We start from the raw sequence: 6,701 nt of genomic DNA on the forward strand, positions 1-6,701 counted from the left end.
AATGACTTCTGGAAATGTATGTACAGTAAACCCAACAGTTCCCCTTTATCCACAGTATATTTTATTCCTTCAAATATATTCGTTAAACATGATTTCGCCCTCGCAAAACCATGTTTTCTCTGCCTGATTACTTTTAATAAATGTATAACATATTTAATAATATGTTCAAAGATTTCCCCTATGACTGGTGTCATGCTAACCGGCCTGTAGTTAATTGCTTTCTGTTTCCTTCCCATTCTGGCTATAATCTTTTTGAAAGATTTTGATAAACTTTCCCTATCTGTAATGCTGTTTCTATCTAGTTTGCTCTAATGCACCATGTTTTTCGCTCCGTATTAATCTGTAGTCATTTTCTGTTGTTTCCTAAAATTCTGTGAATTCGTCTGTCATGCTACGCATACATCCATTTTTGAAAGCTAATTTCTTTAATTTTGATACTATCTTGAACTTCTTTTTTGAGCACAGGTGGTGTCTTTCTTTCTCCTTGCAATGTATCTATTCTGTATATTCTGAAAGGTCCCCTTTAATGGCCGCCATTACATCTCTTTTGACTTATCCCTTAAGCTAAATTGGCTATCCACTTTACATCACTCTGCTTTAATGCAGTCGTACTTTCACTTGCCCTTGTCCATGTCAAAATGTAGGAAGAACTGGGCAATATCCGGGCCTGGGTTGATAAGTGGAAAGTAAGTTTCGTGCCACCCAGGTGCCAGGCAATGACCATTCCAAAGACAGAGAATCTACCCATAGTTCCTGGATATTCAAGAGCATTGCCCACTCTGTTTCCTTAAAAATCAACATCCTGGAGGGTATCCATTCATCAGAAACTGAGCTGAACAGGCCATATCAATACCTGCTCCTGCTCCAATTTTCTATGTTTTTATGCCAAAGAACCTCTATTGACATATCCGTTAACCTCATTTGCCAGTTCACTTTAACTAGCTCCGCATTCATGACCTCATAATTGCCCTCATTCTACTTTAAAATGCTAGTTCTGAACGCACTCCTCTCTCGATGAACATGACTGTAAAATTATGATCACTGCTAACTAGGAGTGCCTTCAATATGAGGTTATCAATTAATCCTAACTTGTGGCTCAATAGGAAGTCTAGTACAACCTGCTCTCTGTTTGGAGCCAGAAGATGTTATTCTATGGAACTTTCCTAAAAGAATTCTATGAGCCCTCATTTACACTGACTTTGCCCAGCCGATGTTTCTACTCTATATGTGTATACAACACCCCATGATTATTGCCGTACCTTTCTGGCAATCACCCAATATGGATGGGTCTATATTCTGTCCTACCATGTAGTTATAATTTGGGGGCCTGTGTACCAATCCCACAATTGACTTTTCGCCTTTATTATTCCTCATCTCAACCCAACAGATTCTACATCCTGGCGTCCTGATCATGTGCCATTATCATCATAAGTTATCATCATAAAGCCATACCTCCATCTTTTCCTAACTTCCTGTCCTTCCAAAACATCACTCGACCTTCAATATTCAGGTCCGAATCTATATCATCCAGTAGCCATGTCTCTATAATGCTATCAGATGGTACATCTCTGCTTGCATTTGCGCTAAGAGTTCAGCTGTTTTGTTTCGATGCTACGTGCATTTAGATACAAAAGCTGTATATTTTATATTGTTATTATTTTTGCAAATGTGAATATTTTGCGAAATCCTTTCAGCTGAAGTCATATCCTGGACTCGCTGTAAATGTGCGGCCACCATTCCAACAATTCGGGTGAATTTGAACTCAGTTTAAAACATTGGCCGTAACCTTGCGCTGGGGAATCAGTCTGGCAAGATCCCAGGTAAGGGTTGGCGCGGCAATTCCTCAGAAGTGCACACTTCCAATGGACGATTGCCCTGCGCTGGGAACTATCCGAAAGTGCGATTAAAATCGCAAACTTCGAAGGTTCCGGCGAGGTGTAGACACAAAAAGTTAGAGTGATTCTATCCTCTTCTCACTTTGGGAACTGTTGTGAAAAACGCAGGCCGACACCTCGGGACAACCCTAAAACAACGCACCCCCACCGGACGACCCCAACACTCCGACAACCGACCTCCAAAGAAACCTCCGAGCTCAAACAACCGACATCAGCTCCCCACCCACCCCCCTCCACCCCCCCCGACATCGTATTCATTCAATTTGAGTAAGTCGGAAAACAGATGGCTGATGCCGTTTAACGTTACGTGTGAATCTATCGGCTTTGGTATAAAAACAGGATGGAAGGGCATTATTTAAATAATGGTGTATGGGGAGATGTTGATGTTCAAAGGCACCTGGTTGTCCTTTTACACCAATGACCGAAAGAAAGCATGCAGGTGGAACAAGCAGTAAAGTAGGCAAATGGTGTGTTGGCCAACATTGCCGGAGGAATTCAGTACAAGTGCAAGGATGTCTTACTGCAGCTGTGCAGGGACCTGGTGAGACCATACCTGGAGCACTGTGTGCAGTTTTCATCATTTTACCCACTGAAGGATATACTTGCCATGGATTGAGCGCAGCGAATTGTCAACAGACAGATTCCTGAGATGGCAGGATTGTCGCATGATGAAAGATTGGTCCGACGAGGCCTTTATTTACTGGAGCTCAGCAGAATGAGGGGTGACCTCATTGATGGAGTGACATATTGGATGCAGGGTTGGTATGTCCTCTGGCTTGGCTGTCAAGAACAACGAGGCACATTCTCAGGCTACGGTTTAGACCGCTTTGGACTGAAATGGCCGTGAACTTCTGGAATTCGCTGCCACTGATGCCTATGGAGTCTAAGTTACTGAATATACTTAAATAGAAATGCAGACATATCTGGACTCTAACGCTGTCAACACTTTGAGAAAGAGGATCAGCCATCATAATATTGAATGGCAGAGTAGGCTCGAAAGGCCTCATGACCTACACCTGCTCCTATTTTCTACATTTCTGTGTTGATATGCTTCTCTGTTTGTTCGCAACTGAAACTCTACTGAACGACCCCTTAACCTCATTTGCCAGTTCATTTTTCTAGCTCCACTTTCATGCCCTCATAGTTGCCCTCATTCAAGTTTAAAACACATTTCTCGTTTCCCCCTCAAAATCAACATGAAATTCAATCATATTATGATCACTACTACCTAGGGGGGCCTTCACTGTGAGGATATCAATTACTACCAGCTCGTTGCAAAATACCAGGCGTGTAATAACTTGCTCTTTCGTTGACTGCGGAGCGTGCTGAACTAAGAAACTTTCCCGAAAACATTTTATTAGCTCAGTTGAAATTCCCATGATTTTTGTTGCAGCTTCCTCGAAATCTCTCATTACTAATTCCTTTATGTTATGTCCAACCGTATAGTTATAATTTGGAGTCCTGTACAACACTCCCACAGTTGACTTTTTGCCTTTAGCATTCCTCATCTCAACCGAACCCCTTCTACACCCTGGTTTCCTGAAATCAGGTTATCCCTCTCTAATTGGCTAATACCATCATTAATTAACAGAACCATCCCTCTGCAATGTCCTAACTTCCTCCCCTCGCTGAGCGTCAGGTACACTTCATTCTTCGGGTCCTAACCTATATCATCCACTAGCCATGGCTCTTTAAAAGCTATCATACGGTAATTCTCTATTTCCTTTTGCGCTATCAGTTCATCTGTTAGTTCTATCTCTCTGTGCTTTTAGATATAGTGCCTTTAGTTTTGTACTTTTATTATTTTTCAAAATGCTCATTTTCAGAGAACAATCTTTCATTCGAAGATTGTTCTGGACTATACAGAAATCTTCAACTGCCATTCAGACGATTAGGAAGAATTTCAACTCCGTATTGAAACATAATTTGAAACTGAAGTGAATTAGAGGAGAGATCGTGGACAAACTGAAAATGCGTTTCCAAAGCTGAGTTACCAGGACCAGCAGAGGTAACTTTCAATGCCACCATGTTCCATTGGCCTGGTAATTGGACACATGTAGAAAATTTCACTCTTGAAATGAAGGCTTCTTGAATATTGGCAAATATTTTTTTTGTGCAATTTTTCCGGCTGCCAGCATTAATTGTATTTCCCATTCTCCTGAACATACTTTTGGCTCTGATCTAAAATGATTCTGTGTGGACCGCGAAATTGTTCTCCCTTCCCGGTTTCTTTGTAGCCGGTATTAACATTTGCGAATTCAATGATGGCAATTTAAGCCTCTGAAAGCAAGGCCTGGGGGCTGACGCTTGAAATAACGCCTGGCTTCATAGTGTTTCCTGCATTTTTTTGTGTTTAATTGTACAACCTCTACATTTCTGAAGAATGTAAAGAGGTGATTTAGTTATCCAGGAATCTTTGCTGTGCCTCGAGTCTCTGGACCCCGCAGTCAGAGTCTCAGAGGCAGGTGTCAGCCATTAAGACTGGGATGAGGAAAACGTTTTCATTCAAAGGCTTGTGAAGGTTTTCGGTTCTGGACACAGAGAACTGTCGATTCTCGCTGATTATTTTCAAGACAGACATCGATATATCTCGGTGTACTGTGAGAACGAAGGAGTGGAAGGACTGTTCTGGATGTTGCAGTTGAGATCGAAATTGAGCCATGTACATTTTGAGTGTTGGGGAAGTGCTGAAGGCCAGAATATTCTGGCCCTGCTGCTATTTCTTAGATTCTTACAGGCGCAACACAAGCAGTATCTTATTGATCTCGGGTTCTTAGCAGTGCAGATTCATCTGCAGGATTGCATATTTTAATGAGGTAAATAGCAGTGTAATGTGCATACCCGTGGATTTTTTTTTTCCCTTGCGAACACAAGGCTGAAGTGTATACTGGTCCCCGTTCATGTAGTATCAAAATATTTAAATACGGACAGCATTTCCAACAGCCTAAAGAATGGGAGAAAATAATCAATCACGAGCCAAGTCAGGAAGCAGTTTGACCACGTTGGGAAGCTGGAAATGTACAACACAAATATATGCCATCCGTCTTCACTCAAGATAATGAGGATGAATTTATGGAACTCAGGGGAAGTGACTGCGAGATTCTTGAACAAATTATTATAGGGACTGACAAAGTATAGAAGGTTTTGGCAGGCTGAAAAGTGGACAAGCTTCCAGGTCCGGATGACTTATGTCCCAACCTGTTGAGGGAGGCAAGGGAGGAGGTCGCATGGGATCTGACCCAAATTTTAAATTCCTCTCTGGCCACGGGGGAGATACTAGTGCACTGGAGAAGAGCTAATGTGGTACCGCGATTTAAGAAGGTTGGTAGAGAAAAGCCAGGGTACTACAGACCAGTGAGCCTGACGTCAGTGGTGGGGAAAGTATTGGAGAAATTCTGAAGGAGAGAACCTCTATCCACTTGTAAAGGGAAGGTTTGATCAGGGATAGTCAGCTTAGCTTGGCCAGACGGGGCTCATGCCTAACAAATTTGATTCAATTTTTTGTGGAGGTGACCAGGTGTGTCGATGTGGGTAGTGCAGATGATGTAGTTTATATGGATTTCAGCAAAGCCTTTGACAAACACCCACATGGGAGACTTATAAAGAAGGCAATTGCACATGGGATACAGGGTAATTTAATAAGGTGGATTCAAAATTGGCTTAGTTGTCAGGGAAAGAGTTTGATGACTAAAGGCTGCTTTAGTGACTGGAAGCCAGTGTCCAGTGGCGTAGCACAGGGATCTGTGCTGGTCCACTATTATTTATCATTTATTTAAACGACATCGATGACTATGTGGGGATTGGGTTAGTAAGTTTGCGGATGATACAAAGATTGTTTGGGCGCTTAAGAGTGAGGTTGAGTTTCTTGGGCTACAGGAAGATACAGACGGGATGGACAAATGGGCAGATAAGTGGCAGGCCAATTTAACCCTGAAAAGTGTGGGGTGATAATCTTTGGAAGGAGTAATTTGACAAGGGAGCATTCAATGAACAGCATGACACTAGGAACTTCTCAGGATCAAAGGGACCATGACGTGTGTGTCCATAGATCTCTGAAGGCGGAGGTGCATGTAAGTGGGGTGGTGAAAAAAGGAATTTCTGACGTTTGCCTTTATCAATCGAGGCACAGATTACAAAAGTAGGGATGTCATGTTGGAGTTATGTAGAACCTGGGTGAGGCCATAGCTGGAGAACTGTGTCCAGTTCTGGTTGCCACATTATTGAGCGTCGGGGAATCCTGAAGCCCAGTATATTCTGGCCCTCCTGCTATTTTTTAAATTCTTACAGACACTATTCACAACAACAAGCAGCATTATATTGACCTCGGGATATTAGCAGTGCAGATTCATCGGCAGGATTGCGTGTGTCTTAATGAGCTAAATAGGAGTGCAATTTGCATACCCGTGGCGTTTATTCCTTTGAGAACACTGGACTGAAGGGGTTACTGGTCCCGGTTTATGTCCTGTCAAAATATTTATGCAGGGTCAGCATTTCCAATGGTTTAAAAAATGGGAAAAAACAAACAATCACGAGCAAAGTCAGGAAGCAGATTGACCACATTTTGAAAGTGGAAATGTGCAGCACGAATCTAGGAGGCAATTGGAGCTATTGAAATATGAAACAGGTGTGAATTTTCTGATACTGAACGCAATTAAATTCTCTCAAGGAGCAAGGAAATCATTGCAAAGTTACGCCTGTTTCTCCGTTTCACGTGGATTGACAAAATAGATCATAGCTCGAACAGGGACTTGAACCCTGGACCCTCAGATTAAAAGTCTGATGCTCTACCGACTGAGCTATCCTAGC

At 42.4% G+C, this 6,701-nt stretch overlaps 1 non-coding gene across 1 annotated transcript; it reads right to left on the reverse strand.

Annotated features, from left to right (window-relative positions):
• Positions 1–6,628: 6,628 nt before the first annotated feature.
• trnak-uuu (transfer RNA lysine (anticodon UUU)) lies at positions 6,629–6,701 on the reverse strand. The gene has a single exon. It is a non-coding gene; the product is annotated as a tRNA-Lys (tRNA).

The sequence above is a fragment of the Cetorhinus maximus genome, chromosome 35 (assembly GCF_964194155.1).
Source record: "Cetorhinus maximus chromosome 35, sCetMax3.hap1.1, whole genome shotgun sequence".
NCBI classification, from domain to species: domain Eukaryota; kingdom Metazoa; phylum Chordata; class Chondrichthyes; order Lamniformes; family Cetorhinidae; genus Cetorhinus; species Cetorhinus maximus.